This window comes from Schistocerca piceifrons, chromosome 1 (genome assembly GCF_021461385.2).
Source record: "Schistocerca piceifrons isolate TAMUIC-IGC-003096 chromosome 1, iqSchPice1.1, whole genome shotgun sequence".
Taxonomy (NCBI): domain Eukaryota; kingdom Metazoa; phylum Arthropoda; class Insecta; order Orthoptera; family Acrididae; genus Schistocerca; species Schistocerca piceifrons.
In genome coordinates, this window is record NC_060138.1 from 175775520 (window position 1) to 175796197 (window position 20678).

The 20678-nt window shown below is 49.4% G+C and overlaps 6 non-coding genes across 6 annotated transcripts; all 6 read right to left on the reverse strand.

Annotated features, from left to right (window-relative positions):
* Positions 1–3689: 3689 nt before the first annotated feature.
* Positions 3690–3771, reverse strand: Trnal-aag. The gene has a single exon. It is a non-coding gene; the product is annotated as a tRNA-Leu (tRNA).
* Positions 3772–4058: 287 nt separating this feature from the next.
* Positions 4059–4130, reverse strand: Trnah-gug. Its single transcript has one exon. It is a non-coding gene; the product is annotated as a tRNA-His (tRNA).
* A 371-nt stretch (positions 4131–4501) lies between these two features.
* Trnae-cuc lies at positions 4502–4573 on the reverse strand. The gene has a single exon. It is a non-coding gene; the product is annotated as a tRNA-Glu (tRNA).
* Positions 4574–4851: 278 nt separating this feature from the next.
* Positions 4852–4933, reverse strand: Trnal-cag. The gene has a single exon. It is a non-coding gene; the product is annotated as a tRNA-Leu (tRNA).
* A 6735-nt stretch (positions 4934–11668) lies between these two features.
* On the reverse strand, positions 11669–11740 carry Trnah-gug. Its single transcript has one exon. It is a non-coding gene; the product is annotated as a tRNA-His (tRNA).
* A 371-nt stretch (positions 11741–12111) lies between these two features.
* On the reverse strand, positions 12112–12183 carry Trnae-cuc. The gene has a single exon. It is a non-coding gene; the product is annotated as a tRNA-Glu (tRNA).
* Positions 12184–20678: the final 8495 nt, after the last annotated feature.

Genomic DNA, 20678 nt, shown 5'->3' on the forward strand with positions numbered 1-20678 from the left:
CACACCGTGCCACAATTTTGTAATCCGAGTTTAACAAAGTTATAGGTCGGACATTGTCAATGCTCGGCACAGCTGTGGTTTTCGGAACGAGGGCAATACAGCCCTCTTCAAATTCTGCCGGTATAGCAATGCCGTTTTGAATGTCATTGGCAACTGCAAGTAGAGTATCGCTCAGAACATTAAAAAACTTGAGATAAAATTCTACCGGTATCCCATCTACACCGGGAGATTTCCCCCGCGAACTGCCGTGAACAGCCTCCCTTAGTTCCTCAAGAGTAAAGGGTGCGTTAAGATGAGCCCTATCGGTGCGGCTCAAAACATTTGGCGTCTGTTGCAATAGCCACCGCATCGCGCCAGGAATCACAGCGACATCGTTGAAAAGAGACGCAAAGTGCTCAGAAATTTCCCGTTCAATCCGGCCCACGTCAGAGGTTTTCGTACCGTCACGTGTGATCCAAGTATCAATGCGTAACTTCGCGCGCCTCCTTCTCTCTCTATTTAGATGGTACACAGATAAGGCCTCCCCATCCACGACACCTACCGGCTGACTTCGAATAACCGGGCCGTCACATTTCTGCCTCAGTTCGTGGAACAGTTTGGCCTTAAACTGCTTGAGAGTAGGAAGAAGTTCAGGCTGGGCTGTAACTCGCTGGGCGAGATCACGCAGACAACTCTGATAAAAACGCGCTGTCTCACGACGCCAATGTGCAGCTTCGCGGCTAAAATTAATTAAAAATGCCCTTATAGCCGGCTTAGCAACCTTCACCCACCACTCAAGAGTGCTGCGTGCTGCAGGCTTGGTCTGCAAGACGCTTTGCCACATGACGGTAAACTTTCGATTAAAATGTACATCACTTAAAAGGCTGCAGTTAAACTTCCACAACGGCTTCCGACGAGGAATACGGGGAAGAGATAAAATGAGTCGACATACATAACCACAGTGATCAGAAAAAAGAACTGGATGAACTTCTGCCTCCAAAACATTAGTCACAAGCGGGGACGACACATAAATCCTGTCAAGACGACTATGGCCCGTGGGATAAAAATAGGTAAACTCCGTTGTGTGAGGGTGGAGCACACGCCACGTATCTCGGAGCCGGAGGCCATCAACTAGAGCAGAAAGTCCCGGACACCTATTGGGTCTAGGCTCCTGGTCCCTGTCGTCTATAACAGCATTAAAATCTCCCCCAACAACTAAGTTGTCCCGATTTCGGTGAAGAAAATAACAGAAGTCCTGAGAATAAAATCGATTCCTTGCAGGCGTGCTACCAGAAGGGGCATAAACATTAACAAAAACAAAACCATGAACAGTACACGCAATAGCACGGCCATCCGGCAAACAGTCAATACCTTGCACGTCATGACCAGAACGGACTAAAATCACCGTGCCTGTACCTTCCAATGACACGACGTTATCAATAACAATAAAATCTGTAAAAGTAGCAAAAAACGACAAGGCGTCACGCGTAACTTCTTGTAGAAATGCTATATGACAATTATTGGCACGTAAAAAAGCGTGCAGGGCGGACACCTTGTACTGACTACGCATTTTGTTTACATTGACAGTAACAACATTCCACTGACGTGGATCAGACGCCATACGGAGATAAAAAAACACAAAAGAAACGAACAGACAACAGGAAAACCTGCATCACCAGTTAAAATGTGTGCCGCAGAATAGACAGGTTATGCACGGGTTGAAGTCCCGTCATCCGTTTCCTCCACATCCGCCGACCAATCCAGCTGGTCACGGGGAGGAGGGGGCTTGGGCACGCTCGCAAACTCCATAGGCGCGTCTGCTGTAGATCCGGACACCACCGTGGGGGAGGAAGCTAAGGAAGGTGTCGACCCAGGGTCACGCACAGACGTATGAGTGCGCCGAGGGTGTGGGTCGCCAGATTTGCGTTTGACAGGCATTTGAGCAGACGGCACAGCGTCCATGGCCAAGTCAACGTCCGTTTCGGAACCCTGCGTGCGCAAAATATCTTTAAGCCGGCGAACAGCCACGTCACGCTTACTGTCGGCAGGGGTGGTTTTCTTTGCCGGCTGACTGCGAGAAATGTGTCGTTGCTGGCCACGGCCCGACGTCAACGCCGGCCGGGACGCAACTTCAACACTCTGCAGGGTCCGCTGCGAACCTTGCTGTGTCGGTTGGGACTGGGACGGCACGACGGCCCGACGGACCGGCGACGGGCTGCGAACCCGTCCGGAAAAGAAACCTGATTCCAATCGACCAGAAGTACTGGCACAGCGCAAACGTTGAGGGTTGCTAGTGCCGGCAGTATTCCGCTCGTGTCGCGATTTGGGGGCCTCTGGAATCGAAAAAACTCTCGTGGCGGTGGCCAGTAACATGGTCGGAAGTAGCCACACTCGCGGACGCAGCACGCGTGGGGAACACAGGGGCGGGTTCTGATCCTGACAGCATCACATCTTCCGCGACCGATTCCGAGACTGCCACAGAGTTTACTGAGGTAGCGGATTCTAATACTGATGGCGTCTCAACAGCCAGAGCAGACAATGAAGCCGTACGGAACGCAGCGTCATTGACGAGGCTAGATTCTGTGAATGGCACGCGTTCTGGAACGAGTGCTGACACTGTGTGTTGCGCGCTAACGGAAACGTCCTGCGACGCAGTCACATTTTCCGAAAGAGAACTAACAGTCACTTCCGACACAACGCTATGTATTGGCAAAGAGGGTGAGGTGTCCATGTCAGTAGCGTCCGCCGGTACGGCGGTTGCCTCAGCGCGTCGCGCGTCGCGGGGGGTGGGACCAATGGCGACTGCTGCCCACGTCATCTCGTCCTGACTACTGCCACGTGGCAGCTGTACCGGCCGCCTACGCGCAGGACAGTCCTGCCGGAAATGACCAGTACTATTACAAAAAGAACACGTCTGGGGCTGACCGCTGTACGTTATGAAAGCGCGTTGTCCTTTAATATAAACAAAAGAAGGAATATGTTTCTTAACTATCATTTTCACACTACGGATACCGTTCTCCACTTGAAAAAGATAAGCAGCTGACCATTTTTCCTTTGACACCGACAAAACAGTGCCATAAGGCGTCAAAGCACTCGAAATCGTTTCGTTCCTCATTTCAAACGGTAGATTGAAAACACCCACTGTCCGGATACCAAAACCAGCATTAGACAACACAACATTACTAATTCTGCCATCAAAGTGCTTAAATTGTCGCACACCGTCATTGGCCGATACAAGAGTGTCACACATTTCGGGAGTTGGCAACTTCAAAAACAAAGAGTTCAAAAAGGAATCCAATTGTAAACCAAGAACGTCACTGTCCGTTAAGTTCAAATCCTCGCGAAGCCATTTATGAATTTCGAAAGCGGACGGCCGAATTACCGATCGATCAAAGGCGCACTGAATGTTATTCTGACGATCCTCGGAATCACCGTGATCCATAGTACTCACTTCACCAAAAAGTACAGCACAGATGAAAAACCGCGCCGCGAAGCAACCGCCGCCGCCGCCACGAAGCACCCGTAAACACCCCCCGACACGCCGGAGCGAGCGCGCGATGTGTTCGGGCCCACGACTCCGAAGAGACTGGGGCCTTAAACCAGCGCCTTAGACCGCTCGGCCACGCTACCTACGCGCCACGGCGGTCACAGGAGCTGCGTTCTTACCCACGAGACCACACCGCAATGGCACAAAAACGAGAAGTAAAAATTGGCAGCGGTGGGATTCGAACCCACGCCTCCGAAGAGACTGGTGCCTTAAACCAGCGCCTTAGACCGCTCGGCCACGCTACCTGCGTCAGTGTTCTTCGCTTTTGTGGAAACAGTGCGCGACACAGCTCCCTGTTCTGCTGCAACTGGCTGCTCATCCATTGCACCTCAAACAACTGCCCTTTTCGAATAGAGATTAACTACACAGGCAGCTGCCCGCGCTCTGGTGCGGCGGCATTGCGTGTTGATAATGAACTGGTAGTGCCACCTGCAGCCTGCGGAACATGAGTGAAAAATGAAGAGGGCACTGTGATTTCAAACACTGAGTCACAATCGTCACTGCAGCGACAGCAAGGCAAAACTTTAAAATTTGCCGTGACCAGGATTCGAACCTGGGTTATTGCGGCCACAACGCAATGTCCTAACCACTAGACGATCACGGCCACGGAAGCACCGCCGAGAGCAGTTCTCGCGACTGCAAGTGGCGATGCACAGCAAAGCTCAGCCCACACACCACTGTGTCTCCCCACAGCTGTGTCAGACGCGGTCTCCATTACATGTATACTGGCAAGCGAACGTGTCTGCGCTGTTAGGACACTAAGCAGTGTGGTTAGCTGCATTCAACCCCCGTGGCAATGTCTTGCAGTCCTCCAGCTCTGTTGACCACAGGTAGGTGCCTCGATAAGAGGTGGATACATGTCGCATCGCTCTCGCCGTCACTTGTCACCACGAATCGTACTTAACGTAGTTTTCTGCAAGCGTCAGTCGAGCTAAGTCGGGACAAATCGCATAAGAGGAGCAACAAAATGCGCATTTCCGGTACCGGGAATCGAACCCGGGCCTCCTGGGTGAGAGCCAGGTATCCTAGCCACTAGACCACACCGGATAACGACGCCAGGGCTCCTCCAGCGAACACAGCAAGCTATACACAATCTACTTGACGACAACGGCAAAAATTAGCGTTTCCACTTTATAGAACGTCGTGCTCTGGACACATTTCGTGGAGACGAACGCCAGCAATCGTGACACCAAACTGCGCCTGTGAATCCTGTCGTTGCACCACGCACTGTGCTGCTACGACAATTTAAGAAAGAGACGCTCACGGCTTGCCGCGCTGTTTTCGTCGCGGGTAATCAGTGCTACGGCTTCCGAGACAGAAAACATTGGCAGCGGTGGGATTCGAACCCACGCCTCCGAAGAGACTGGTGCCTGAAACCAGCGCCTTAGACCGCTCGGCCACGCTACCTACGCGCCACGGCGGTCACAGGAGCTGCGTTCTTACCCACGAGACCACACCGCAATGGCACAAAAACGAGAAGTAAAAATTGGCAGCGGTGGGATTCGAACCCACGCCTCCGAAGAGACTGGTGCCTTAAACCAGCGCCTTAGACCGCTTTTTTTTTTTTTTTTTTTTTTTTTTTTTTTTTTTTTTTTTTTTTTTTTTTTTTTGAAGCAGACACTCTACCACTCGAACGAATATATCTATTGAAAAAAATATTAAAGAATATCCACCACACAGCCACTTCAAAAGAAGTACAGTACTGAAATTAAAATCCTAAAACATGACTATATAATGTAGACTGCTTACTGAAATAAAGGTTAAAACACGAAAACTTCAGTCCTGGTGTAGAGAAGAAATATACATAAAGGCGGCAAATTCAGAAACAGTATAAAAGAAAATGGCTCACACAGGTGACCTTAGCCAACACCCTCTCTTTCAAATGTCAGGCTAAGCATATTGGCAAAATCATCTCGGAGGCCTGGCAATCGCAAGCGCTGCCAGTAAGCAGTAAGCATGTACTGCCGAAACGCTAGGTGTCCATCCTCTTCATGACAACTGTTGACAAAATGTACGAAATGGCCAATCAACCACATGACGGTATGGAGCTTCGTCCGCGGAAAAAAGGAAGAATCGGGCCGGATGATGATGTCAATAGAATAAGCGGCTTCAGCAGACCTAGTGACAAAAGCAAGTTGTTTCCTGAGCCAACGCCAATTAGCAAGGTGCCCACAGCAGGTGAAGCGATGTTCAAGGGTATCCAGGAGACCACACCGAGTACAGGTGTCCGTGTCAGAAAGACCAATACGGTGCAGTCGTACATTGGTGGGAACCAAATTATTTATTACCCTATACCACGTGGACGCCACGGCCATAGAGTGGATCGGCAGACTAACGTTCTTCCAGACGTTCCTCCAGGACACGGATGGAGACGCCAGTTCTATTGGATTGGGACTGGCCAGCCCCTCCCAGCGGGCAATCAAGCTCTTGGTCGTTGGCACCGGTCGCCGCAAGAAGACGTCACCGAGGTAACTCACCGCAATGTAAAATTCCCGAATGTGTTTCAACTTAAAATTTAGGCGTCCGACATCGACAGGTGGAGCAAGGCTCGCCGGACGCACAACAGTAAAAAGCCTGGATGTAATTGAAGTCACTTCTTGCGTAACAATTAGAGTCGTTCGGCGGACGTACAAAGCAGACGCCTTGCGAGTAATGTCAGAGAGGCCCAAGCCTCCGGAGAGACGCGGTTTCGTCATTACCTCGTAACGTAACTTGAATAGATGGCCCTTCCATATAAACCCGCTAGACAATTGGCGCAACCTTTTCGCCACCATCATGGGAAGTGGGAACAGCTGAGCAACATAATAAGCTTTACATAGGACGTAGGTGTCTAAAATTCTGACTTTTTGCAAAATGGTAGCAGAGCGCTGCTCATGGACCATCAGAGCCCCCTGTATCTTCTCGGTGACAGATTTCCAATTGAGAGCCGCCATTTTTAGAGGACACCGATCAATGATAATCCCCAAGGACGTATGGCGATCGACAAAAGTGGCCCAAGGGACGTCAGCATCGCGAAATCCTCGAATATCAAGGAACTTACATTTACCCTGATTGAGACGCGCTCCAGAGACACGACAGAATGCATCAACTGCCCCTTTCAACAACGGGATATCATCTCGTTGACGGAGGAGAACAACGACATCATCCGCATATGCCTTAACCGAGAGCTTCCCACCAGAGAGGGACATACCCTGAAGCTTGAGAGCAATAGTCCGAAGCAGCGGTTCCAGGGACAAAACGAATAAAGACATAGAGAGCGGACTACCCTGAGGCACTCCGCGGCGGATAGCAATGGGCGGCGTCAGCTGCCCATTGACTGACACCCGAGCTGTTATTCCCCTGTACAAATTGCCAAGAACACCACGTGATGAAGCGTTAAAACCTATTGTACCTAAAACACGATCTAAAAACACATGACTGACGTGATCAAAAGCCTTATAAAAATCAAGGAAGGCAAAGGCACAATGTACGTTTGTAACCGCCGCAACCGAGACAACATCCCGATATTCGGCTACTGGTGTCAGAATAGATCTATCATGAAAACAACATTGATGTGCACCAATCACACCCCGAAGCAGAGAAGACAGCCGGCTATTGAGCGCTCTAGCAGCTGTCTTATAGTCAAAATTCAGCAATGTGAGCGGACGAAGATTGGCAGCAGATAAACGACCAGAGGACTTCGGAATTAAAACAATTTTCCCTACTTTAAAATCGGCAGGCACATCCATCCCTCTGACAATCTCATTTAAAATCTGCGTAAAAATGCCACCCAAAAGAGGCCAAAAACGGAGATAAAATTCTTTAGGCAGGCCGTCTGGACCCGGCGATTTACTGGACGGAGAGCGAGCAATAAAATCGAAAACATCATCTACCTGGAACTCCCGGAGAAATTCGCCGTTCGCGTCAGGCGCGATCGTCGCAGTTAGATCCCCAAAGACATCATCCGAAAGAGACTCACCAGAATCATCGGCAGAATAGAGACTAGTGTAATACTGATGAAGAGCACGAACCATTTCCTCCTGTGCACTAAACTGTCGCCCATCATCCACCGTAAGAGAAGAGATGAAGGAGCGACGACGACGAGTCTGATGCCGTAGCAGGTGGTACAAGGATGTCAGTTCACCTTCAACAAGAGAGTGAGGTTTCGACTTAACTCGCAGACCATCCATCTGTCGTCGTTTAAGGCTCAAGAGCTTGGCTTTAATACGACGAACATCATGGATCCGCAGTGGAGAGGTACCCGCCGCGTCATATAGTTCACGCAGGACAGAGTAGTAATATTCATACGTGTTCTTAAAATCACGCGTCCTAGCAGCACAGTAGAAAATCAAAGTCTGACGAATCTTGGGCTTGGCAAACGCAGTCCACCAAACCAGCAAGGAGGGGTATCGCGGGACAGAGCGAAGACATCGCTCCCACACGCCACTTATAACATCATCCATAGCACTGTCGGCAAGGTGGGAAACATTTAACATCCACTGGGAACGATAAAGTTTTGCAGGTTGGCGACTAAGATTTACAGTTGCAGTAAAAGCACAATGGTCAGAAAAACTAGTAGGAATAACATCGACAGAAAGAATTTTATCACATAAAAAATCAGATAAATAGAATCTGTCGAGTCTACTGCATGAGGACGCGGTAAAAAACGTATATTTCACCAGGGTTGGATATTTGTGTTCCCAAACATCACGCAGATGCATCGTACGAACTAAGTCATGTAAATCACGGCAATAATTAAAATTGGGGGACTGGTCTGCAGGGCGTAAAACACAATTAAAATCGCCTCCGAGCAGGAGACTCCGAGGACTCTGGCGCAAAAGATAAATAAGCTCTTCTTTATAAAAGCGCGATCGAGCCACAGTGTGACCCGAACCAGAGGGGGCATACAAAACAACGAGGCGGAGATCAAAAAGACGACAACCAATCCCACGGCCAGAGTCAAGGAATTCAATGTCAGTAATAGGAATGCCCTCTCGAAAGAAAAGAGCAGTTCCTGTTGAATATTCCGGCGCGACATTAAAAACAGTTTGAAATCCAGGTAGAGAGAGATCAGAAAACAACACTTCCTGCAAAAACACTACGTCCGCACAGGCGTCGTAAATAAACTGCCGCAAAGAGGCAATGCGAACGTCGGACTCAATACGGTTAACATTTAAGGTAAGAAAGGTGTATGCTTGAACCATAGAGAGAAAAGCGAGAAAACAAATCACCTACACCGACGCACCAGCGTCACAGTCCATAGCAGGGGTGACGGAGGCATCCGAGGGAGGGGGACTGCTACCCCGTTCCGCGGATCCCTTACGTTTCGGTTTTTTACGAACAGCATTAACGTTCGGCTGAACGCGTAACTTGCGTCGGCTGACGGGCAAGGAAACTTCAGCCGCCGGTGACGTAGGAGGGTCAAGTTCTGTATCCGACACCACCCGCGCCGGTCCACATGCGGGATCCGGGGTCGCGGGGGAAACATCCGACAAAACGGAATGGTCAACACCTGCACTAGCTTCCGGCAAACATGGACTGCACGGAGGCGAAACGTGAGCAGGAAGGTCCGAGGCCGCAGAGTTGGAAGGAAGCGGAGCAGCTCCGCTGGCAGAGGTATGGGGCAGCGAAGCAGGAAGTTGTCGCGGCTCCACTTGTTGTGACATCGAAGTCGGTTCGGAAGACGGCGCCAACAGGCCCGACCGACGACCCGACTCGAGAGAAGCTGCGTCGGAGGCCGGAGGGGCGCCAGCAGCCGCCACCGGAACCGCTACCTCAGGAGGGCAGGGAGCAGCTACAGTACACAGTGGCTCGGAGGATGCCGGTCGCTCGGACTGGGGCATCTCAGGGAGATCCTCATCCGTACTATTTCCATCGTGTGGGCGACGCCTCTTATTATTCAAAAGTGGCACACCCACCTGAGGGACAGACGGAACAACATCAGATTTAGCACGCAAAGGAGGAAATTCTGTGTCAGGGGTGCGCAAAACCTGTGGCGGGGCGCTACTACCACTGGACTGCGCTACACCAAGAGCAGAACCACCTGCAACGAGGTCAGCGACCGTTAACTTGCGACGCTGTTCGAGAGAATTTTTTAAAACAAAAACTCTCCGCGGACAGTCGGTACGCACGTGACCACTTTCATTGCACAAAAAACAGGTGCCAACCTGACCACTATATGTTACATGGACACGATATCCACCAATCTGCAGGTGAGATGGAATATTCTGCTTAACGTGCATTTCGACTGAACGAATACCACTGTAACATTGCAGGCGATGTTGGCTTGACCAGCGTTCAAGGCGAATGCTCTTTACATCACCATACTTCTGTAGACCCTCCTTAAGATAGACATTATCCACCTCCGGTGGAAGGTTGTAAACACGAACATTGGTATACGTGATGGAAGCATTGGAAAGCAGCACGGTACTTACAGAATCATCCCGATGCCGAAAGAGAACTTGATGACCATATTTAGAAAGAATTTTATCAACCTGAAGTGGGTCCATAAACTTAACAAAGAAAACATACAGTTCGGTATCAAAATAAGCAGTGTGCACCTGATCCGAATGAACACCAAAGGTATCTACCAACCAATCATGAACCTCAAGAGAACTAGGTTGCACATGGCGGGTTGACTTGTCAAAAGCAAAACTAACTGTAGCCTGACGAGGAATAACCTGGGACGACATTTTCAAAATATGCGGTCGAAACCGCTACACAAAAAACACTGAAATAAGGACACAAAAAAAACACAAGGTACGAAACAACGACGGAGAAACACTCACAGAAGTTGCAACACAACACGTAAACAAAAACGATAGTCCACTATACGTAACGCTACGGCGGAGCGGAAGACTAGGCACGTCCACACTGCACGGCGTCTAAAGCGGAACTGGAAGCAATACAGTAGCTACGGGAACTGACTGAGAAGAAACGGACATGTTTTGAACAGAATCAAGTCCGGTTGCAGTGGCATCGACATCCATCGCGACCGCATCAACTAAAGGCGTTGCCGTTTCTGCGGAACGTGCCGGTGAACGGGGAACACCTAACAACACGGCCGCGTACGACGCGTCGTCATCTTGCCCACGGGGCGGTAGCTGCACAGGGCGCCTACGCCGAGGACAATTTTGCCGAAAATGGTCGGTGGCATTGCAATAGGAACACGTTTGCGGCTGACCACTATACGAAATAAAAGCTCGGTGGCCGGCCATAACCAAAAACGAGGGAACGTGCTTCCTCACAATCATCTTGACACTACGGATACCGTTCTCAACCTGATATATGTAAGCGGACGACCACTTTTCCTTCGTAATCGACAAAACTGTGCCATAAGGCATAAGGCTACGAGCTATTGTCTCATTCCTAGTCTCAAACGGCAGATTGAATACCCGAACATTTCGAATACCAAATCCAGCATTCGACAGAGTCACATTGCTAATTGTCCCATCAGAGTGTTTGAATTTACGTACGCCACCGTTTTCACTGACAAGGGCATCGCACAATTCCGGACATTTCAATTTTACAAACAAAGAGTTCAGGAACGCGTCTAATTGCAAGCCTAACACATCACTTTCAGGAATTTTCAAGTCATTTTTCATCCACGAATGAATTTCAAAAGCAGACGGTCGGGTTACGTTTCTATCAAACTCGCATTGGATATTATTTTCTCGGTCTTCGGAATCCATGTTAACTTACAGTTCAGCTGACTAGTGCAGCGAAGAAACAGTCACCGCGATGAACCGCCGCCGACCGCGAAGCACACGTAAACACCGCCCGACACGCCGGAGCGAGCGCGCGATGTGTTCGGGCCCACGACTCCGAAGAGACTGGTGCCTTAAACCAGCGCCTTAGACCGCTCGGCCACGCTACCTGCGTCAGTGTTCTTCGCTTTTGTGGAAACAGTGCGCGACACAGCTCCCTGTTCTGATGCAACTGGCTGCTCATCCATTGCACCTCAAACAACTGCCCTTTTCGAATAGAGATTAACTACACAGGCAGCTGCCCGCGCTCTGGTGCGGCGGCATTGCGTGTTGATAATGAACTGGTAGTGCCACCTGCAGCCTGCGGAACATGAGTGAAAAATGAAGAGGGCACTGTGATTTCAAACACTGAGTCACAGTCGTCACTGCAGCGACAGCAAGGCAAAACTTTAAAATTTGCCGTGACCAGGATTCGAACCTGGGTTATTGCGGCCACAACGCAATGTCCTAACCACTAGACGATCACGGCCACGGAAGCACCGCCGAGAGCAGTTCTCGCGACTGCAAGTGGCGATGCACAGCAAAGCTCAGTCCACACACCACTGTGTCTCCCCACAGCTGTGTCAGACGCGGTCTCCATTACATGTATACTGGCAAGCGAACGTGTCTGCGCTGTTAGGACACTAAGCAGTGTGGTTAGCTGCATTCAACCCCCGTGGCAATGTCTTGCAGTCCTCCAGCTCTGTTGACCACAGGTAGGTGCCTCGATAAGAGGTGGATACATGTCGCATCGCTCTCGCCGTCACTTGTCACCACGAATCGTACTTAACGTAGTTTTCTGCAAGCGTCAGTCGAGCTAAGTCGGGACAAGTCGCATAAGAGGAGCAACAAAATGCGCATTTCCGGTACCGGGAATCGAACCCGGGCCTCCTGGGTGAGAGCCAGGTATCCTAGCCACTAGACCACACCGGATAACGACGCCAGGGCTCCTCCAGCGAACACAGCAAGGTATACACAATCTACTTGACGACAACGGCAAAAATTAGCGTTTCCACTTTATAGAACGTCGTGCTCTGGACACATTTCGTGGAGACGAACGCCAGCAATCGTGACACCAAACTGCGCCTGTGAATCCTGTCGTTGCACCACGCACTGTGCTGCTACGACAATTTAAGAAAGAGACGCTCACGGCTTGCCGCGCTGTTTTCGTCGCGGGTAATCAGTGCTACGGCTTCCGAGACAGAAAACATTGGCAGCTTTTTTTTTTTTCTTTTTTGTTTTTTTTTGTTTTTTTTTTTATTTTTTATTTTATTTTTTATTTTTTTTTTTTATTTTTTTCGGGCCTCCCAACTCCCCTTATAGCCCGGCCTTGCGCTCTCCAATTTTGCCTTCTTCGGCGAGCTTCTTCAGCTATAAAATAAAACGGTGCTGCTTGCAAACAGAAAAGACGAATTGTTGCACTGTCCATTCAGTTGAAAACCGTAAACTTCTCGGTATGGTTCCTTGGAAGACGTTGGTGTTCAAGATGAAGTGATGAAATCGGAGATACTGGATTGCTTTGAGGAATGTTTCTTGTGGCTGTTCACCGCGAACGAAGCATCGAAGGAAAACTAAAACCTCTTGAAGTGAAAGTGCAGGCCTATAATGACTGCAAGCAGTAGCTTTGCGCCTACACGCCTTAAAATAAAAAATGAAAGAATAACAGCGCATAAGGCGCTGTCCACCTAAATTCAGTAAAGGAAAGAATAAAATTGGAAAAAAAGAATAAAAAATCAAAACTGCCTGAGTTAGTCCTCTCAGTCACAGGGAAGGAACACCCTTCACACGTCCCATGATTTGTTGTTCAAAATGCTTCGGAGCGGCCATTAAAATAAGTAATGAAAAAAGTCACAAAAATTTAAAAGTATCCACACATGTCAAAGGAATGAGTAGACTCCCGAACTTTCCGAAAACTGTCCGGCGGAAAACGAGAAGGAAAACACAATCCTCTCCGACGTAAGAAAAAGAAAGTAAAAAATCCTCTTTTCTTGAAAACCAAACAATCTCCGTGGCAGCGCGGTGCGTAACGCATCCTTGAATGTACGCCGATGACGGAGGAACCAGACGGTGTAAAAAAAAAAAAAATAAATAAAAACATAAAGAAATCACTAAACCACAACGAAACACAAACACACACGAACACAGGATAAAACTGTGTTAAACTTTTCGTCGTCGTTTCCACGTTGCAGTCCGGCACAAGCGTAAGCATCGTACTTGTTGAATGATTCACTGTTCCTGTAGTATTCAATTTGCATTAACTATGTATCCAGGCCCGGAGACAATGCAAAACACAGAAGTAAAGAAAAGTCGCAGCAGTGAAGTGTTGCTTACAACAGTTTGTCGTGGGCAAATGCGAGTGCAATGTGCAGAAAATTGGCAAAGATTTTGTCATAGTCTTTCCTGGTTTTAGTGAGGTCATGTTGCGTGGACAAATAAACCAGATAGGCATAGTCGTCCGTAAGTCGCAATTGCAGGAGGGCGAACACAGTGTGAGCCACGATCCACGCAGTGGCGGCACGCTTCGTATGCGGATATGGGTTGAAGTCCGGGATCAATGCCGTGTCCGCAGAAAAGGCGGCAGCGCTGGTCCGGTTGATAAGTGCGAGCATCCTGACGGCAATGTTCCAAGCCGACTGTGACCTCAGGCACACGAAACGATGTTCTAAGGTGTCGTCTTGGCGACAGTCTTCACACAAGCTCGATGGAGATAAGTGAATGCGGCGCAGCTTTTCGTTGGTGGGCAGAATTCGGTTAACCACTTGGTACCAAAAGCTGCTGACGTCCGCTGACAGGAAGGGAGCGTGAACATGAGCCCACACCGCCCTCCACGCAGATCGCGGGTAGCGCGCCTCCATCTTATTACCGACTGGCCGTCCTCTTAGTCCCTGGTAGACACGTTTCACAGTCCGTGTGCGAGGGTCGAGTACGTCGGCGGCGAGATAACTTTTTTGAATGTAGTATTCTCGAACATAACGCAGCTGAAACGGTATTGTAGTCGGGTCTAGAGGTGCTACGTCAGATAGTGGACGATGAATAGCGAACAGAATAGCTGTGGGGCTCGACGGATCCTGTTCAATAATGACGCTCGTCCGATGAAGGAGCAACGCTGCGGCTTTCATAGCAAAATGAATGAGCCCGAGCCCACCCTGTTCGCGCGGTAAAGTACATATTTCGTAAGACACCTTGAAAATATGTCCCCGCCACAGTAGCCAATAGACTGCCTGTGTTATGGCTCTACCCAAATTCTTGGGTACCTGAAATAATTGTGCGAGGTACCAGGCTTTGCTGAGCAAGAAAACATTTATTAAAATCACCCGCTGTGTTAATGCAAGGGTGCGAGTAGCGGACAGGCTAGCCATAGCTCGTATGCCATTTAAGACAATACGCCAGTTGTAGGACGCAGTCTGTAACAGATTGGCTTGAAAGCGAACACCCAAAATCTTGTGTTCCTGCTTCACTGTAAACCATGGGCGTTTGAAGCCACGTGTCGCTGCATAAATAGGCAGAAAAACCGTCTTACGGGTATTGATGCTCGCACCGGATGCACGTTCATACTGTGTAAGAACAGCGCGTATTGTATCAAAGTCGGTAGCCGAGGACACCAAGAGACCAAGGTCGTCAGCATAAGCGCGACAAACGTGCTTCGCATCCCCAATACGTATTCCCCTACAAACACTGTGCAACTTACGCAACAAAGGATCTAAGGAAATTGCGTAAAGCGCCATTGACAGAGGGCACCCTTGTTTGACTGAACAGCAGAGCGGAACAGGTTCCGACAAAAATCCATTGAGACTAATCCGTGAGGTGGAATATTTGAAAAGGTTAAAAATCATAGTGATATATTTTACACCGAAACCAAACTTCTGTAGCACTCGCCGGAGATATAGGTGACTAACCCTGTCAAAAGCCATTGCAAAATCGATGGATAAAATGCCAAAAGGAATCCTATTCGTCGAAGCATAGGCAATGGCATCTCGGTATGTCGACACAGCACCATAAAGAGTGCGGTTCGGCACTGCACAGTATTGAAAGGGACTAATCAGTTTTTTCATGACTAGCTTCAAGCGAGAGGAGGCACATTTGGTGAAGAGTTTGTAATCACCATTAAGAAGGGTAATTGGTCTAAGATTGCACAGTTTCCTGGTGACTGGAACCTTTGGAACCAAGACCACAATACCTTCCAGGAAGGACGCAGGGACATCCACACCATTTAAAATTTCATTAAAAACGTCAGTCAGGGCGGAGCCAAACAAGTGCCAAAAATGTAAATAAAATTCCGGTGGCAACCCATCAGCGCCCGGTGATTTATTCTGGGAGCACAGTTTTAAGACATCACTCACTTCCTCCACGGTAAAGTTTTCTGTGAGGCGACGGCGATCCGCTACGGATAAGACGTAGGGAACGTCGTGGAAAAGCTCTGAAATCGCGGCAGCATCAGTGTATTTCTCACTGAAAGGTTCGATGAAGTGACGGTGGGCCTCGGCAAGAATTGCCGCCTGGCTATTAAGCCGCGCACCGTCAGCTGATTCCAGCTCCGTGACGTAACGTCGCTTCGCGCGCCGGCGTTCGCGCAGCTGATGAAACACGGAAGGCGCTTCATCAGCAAGCGCCCCGGGGGCTCGGCTCCGTACGACAGATCCGCGCAACGATTCCCTTTTCAAAGCCAGAAGACGGTGTTTTATACGCCGAATGGTTGCCATCCGAAGAGCGGGATTATTTGTGTGCAGGTGGATGGCATCATTTAAACAGGTTTCATAAAATTGCAATGTAGAACGCTCCCAGTGAGCAACATTCTGACTAAACTCCAAGAGGGTCTTGCGTATTGCCGGCTTAACAAATTCTACCCACCAAGACAAAGTAGAGGCATAGAGACCGCGATATTTCAGCACCCTCTGCCACACACGCACGATAACCGGTGCAAAATGTGGGTGTGAGAGATGTCGCACATTAAACTTCCATAATCGACTGGCGCGGGGTTTATTCGCCAACAGAGAATGAAAGCGGCAGACATACGCACAATGATCGGAAAAAATCACGGGGTGAACAGAGGAGTCCGTAAGACAGTGCTGTTTTTCACGAGAAACATAAATCCTATCGAGCCGACTCCTTCCCGTGGGGTAAAAGAAAGTAAAGCCCACGTCCCGCGGGTGGAAATGACACCACGAGTCAATTAAATTCATCTCAGTAACGAGCGTCTGTAATTCTAGGCACTTATACGGCCGTGGCTCCTGATCTCTATCTTCCAGCACGCAGTTAAAATCTCCACCCATGACTACAGGCAGGTGGGGGCCCCGTAAAAGGTGACAAATGTCACTGCTATAAAACACACGGCGGCGTGGCTGCCCGTCGGCACCAGAAGGGGCGTACACGTTAACATATCGTACGTTGTTGATCGTGCAAGCTACACCACGACCGTTAGGAATTGTAGCGACATTACTATAGTCATGACCAACACGAATTAAAATGGCAGTACCACAATTGCACTCGACATCAAAGTTCAAGAGTACTTGATAGCCCGGAATGGAGTGAACTAGATCTATCACAACCTCCTGCAAAAACACTACGTCAGCAGCAATGTAATTTAAAAAACCCACAAAACTTGCAAACTTCACAGGCGACTCCAATTTATTAAGATTAATGGTAGCCACAACTGATGGAGGGCGTGCTACCATAGACAACAAGGAAAAACAAATAAAACAAATTAGACGGCAGGAGTGGACCCACCCTCCTCCTCCATATCGTCTGCCCAGTCACAACGTTCAAACGGTGCAGCTGAAGTAGGCGGTTCTAGTGTGGGAGGTGCAGACGCGGAATCCTGCGAAGGGGGACGCGTGCGACGCTGGGGGGTGTCTTCCGCCTTACGCTTAACCGAAAGTTGTGCCGGGTTCGTTGCCTGAGACGTCGTAATGTCCATTGCTAGATTTACATCAGAGTGGTGCAACATTTCCTTTAACTGCTGTACAACCTGTTCCCGCCTGTCTGCCGACACACTTGTCGTAGGCGCTGGCTGACTGCTCGCCACAGGACGCTGTGGACGACGCCCCGTCGCAACCGACGGCCGTGATTCGACTACGGGGCGGGGCAAGGGCTTGTGCGCCGGCTTTTGCACAGATTTTTGTTTTTGTTTTGACTTCGGACGGGGAACCTGCTTCCATTCCGGAGACGGGCTGCGTTCTCCGCGAGAAAAAGACCGTGTGTCTAAAATCTGCGAACTACTGGCACTGCGGAAGCGGTCAGTATTGCCACGCCTGTCCGAAACACTTTCACGCCTAGGCTTTGGTTCCTGTGAGGCAGGAGCCCCTTCCGGAACACCTTGAATCACGGAAGTAGAAGGTGACGAATCCACAAGAGCAACAGGGGGGGTAACCACCTGAACGGTTTCTGATCCGGTCCGCTCCGGAACTACAGGCCCAGCCGGAGGCGGAAGCAATACAGTAGCGACGGGAACTGACAGAGAAGGAACGGACATGTTTTGAACAGAATCAAGTCCGGTTGTGTTGGCATCGACATCCATCGCGACCGCATCAACTAAAGGCGTTGCCGTTTCCGCGGAACGTGCCGGTGAACGGGGAACACCTAACAACACGGCCGCGTACGACGCGTCGTCATCTTGCCCACGGGGCGGTAGCTGCACAGGGCGCCTACGCCTAGGACAATTTTGCCGAAAGTGGTCGGTGGCATTACAATAGGAGCAGGTTTGCGGCTGACCACTATACGAAATAAAAGCCCGGTGGCCGGCCATAACCAAAAACGAAGGAACGTGCTTCCTCACAATCATTTTGACACTACGGATACCGTTCTCAACTTGATAGATATAAGCGGACGACCACTTTTCTTTCGTAATCGACAAAACTGTGCCATAAGGCATAAGGCTACGAGCTATAGTCTCATTCCTGGTTTCAAACGGAAGATTGAATACTCTAACGTTACGGATACCAAATCCAGCATTCGACAGAGTAACATTACTAATTGTCCCATCAGAGTGTTTGAATTTGCGGACACCACCGTTTTCACTTACAAGGGCATCGCACAGTTCCGGACATTTCAATTTAACAAACAAAGAGTTCAGGAACGCGTCCAATTGCAAGCCTAGCACATCACTTTCAGGAATTTTCAAGTCATTTTTCATCCACGAATGAATTTCGAAAGCAGACGGTCGGGTTACGTTTCTATCAAATTCACATTGGATATTATTTTCTCGGTCTTCGGAATCCATGTTAACTTACAGTTCAGCTGACTAGTGCAGCGAAGAAACAGTCACCGCGATGAACCGCCGCCGACCGCGAAGCACACGTAAACAACGCCCGACACGCCGGAGCGAGCGCGCGATGTGTTCGGGCCCACGACTCCGAAGAGACTGGTGCCTTAAACCAGCGCCTTAGACCGCTCGGCCACGCTACCTACGCGCCACGGCGGTCACAGGAGCTGCGTTCTTACCCACGAGACCACACCGCAATGGCACAAAAACGAGAAGTAAAAATTGGCAGCGGTGGGATTCGAACCCACGCCTCCGAAGAGACTGGTGCCTTAAACCAGCGCCTTAGACCGCTTTTTTTTTTTTTTTTTTTTTTTTTTTTTTTTTTTTGAAGCAGACACTCTACCACTCGAACGAATATATCTATTGAAAAAAATATTAAAGAATATCCACCATATCCACCACACAGCCACTTCAAAAGAAGTACAGTACTGAAATTAAAATCCTAAAACATGACTATATAATGTAGACTGCTTACTGAAATAAAGGTTAAAACACGAAAACTTCAGTCCTGGTGTAGAGAAGAAATATACATAAAGGCGGCAAATTCAGAAACAGTATAAAAGAAAATGGCTCACACAGGTGACCTTAGCCAACACCCTCTCTTTCAAATGTCAGGCTAAGCATATTGGCAAAATCATCTCGGAGGCCTGGCAATCGCAAGCGCTGCCAGTAAGCAGTAAGCATGTACTGCCGAAACGCTAGGTGTCCATCCTCTTCATGACAACTGTTGACAAAATGTACGAAATGGCCAATCAACCACATGACGGTATGGAGCTTCGTCCGCGGAAAAAAGGAAGAATCTGGCCGGACGATGATGTCAATAGTATAAGCGGCTTCAGCAGACCTAGTGACAAAAGCAAGTTGTTTCCTGAGCCAACGCCAATTAGCAAGGTGCCCACAGCAGGTGAATCGATGTTCAAGGGTATCCAGGAGACCACACCGAGTACAGGTGTCCGTGTCAGAAAGACCAATACGGTGCAGTCGTACATTGGTGGGAACCAAATTATTTATTACCCTATACCACGTGGACGCCACGGCCATAGAGTGGATCGGCAGACTAACGTTCTTCCAGACGTTCCTCCAGGACACGGATGGAGACGCCAGTTCTATTGGATTGGGACTGGCCAGCCCCTCCCAGCGGGCAATCAAGCTCTTGGTCGTTGGCACCGGTCGCCGCAAGAAGACGTCACCGAGGTAACTCACCGCAATGTAAAATTCCCGAATGTGTTTCAACTTAAAATTTAGGCGTCCGACATCGACAGGTGGAGCAAGGCTCGCCGGACGCACAACAGTAAAAAGCCTGGATGTAATTGAAGTCACTTCTTGCGTAACAATTAGAGTCGTTCGGCGGACGTACAAAGCAGACGCCTTGCGAGTAATGTCAGAGAGGCCCAAGCCTCCGGAGAGACGCGGTTTCGTCATTACCTCGTAACGTAACTTGAATAGATGGCCCTTCCATATAAACCCGCTAGACAATTGGCGCAACCTTTTCGCCACCATCATGGGAAGTGGGAACAGCTGAGCAACATAATAAGCTTTACATAGGACGTAGGTGTCTAAAATTCTGACTTTTTGCAAAATGGTAGCAGAGCGCTGCTCATGGACCATCAGAGCCCCCTGTATCTTCTCGGTGACAGATTTCCAATTGAGAGCCGCCATTTTTAGAGGACACCGATCAATGATAATCCCCAAGGACGTATGGCGATCGACAAAAGTGGCCCAAGGGACGTCAGCATCGCGAAATCCTCGAATATCAAGGAACTTACATTTACCCTGATTGAGACGCGCTCCAGAGACACGACAGTATGCATCAACTGCCCCTTTCAACAACGGAATATCATCTCGTTGACGGAGGAGAACAACGACATCATCCGCATATGCCTTAACCGAGAGCTTCCCACCAGAGAGGGACATACCCTGAAGCTTGAGAGCAATAGTCCGAAGCAGCGGTTCCAGGGACAAAACGAATAAAGACATAGAGAGCGGACTACCCTGAGGCACTCCGCGGCGGATAGCAATGGGCGGCGTCAGCTGCCCATTGACTGACACCCGAGCTGTTATTCCCCTGTACAAATTGCCAAGAACACCACGTGATGAAGCGTTAAAACCTATTGTACCTAAAACACGATCTAAAAACACATGACTGACGTGATCAAAAGCCTTATAAAAA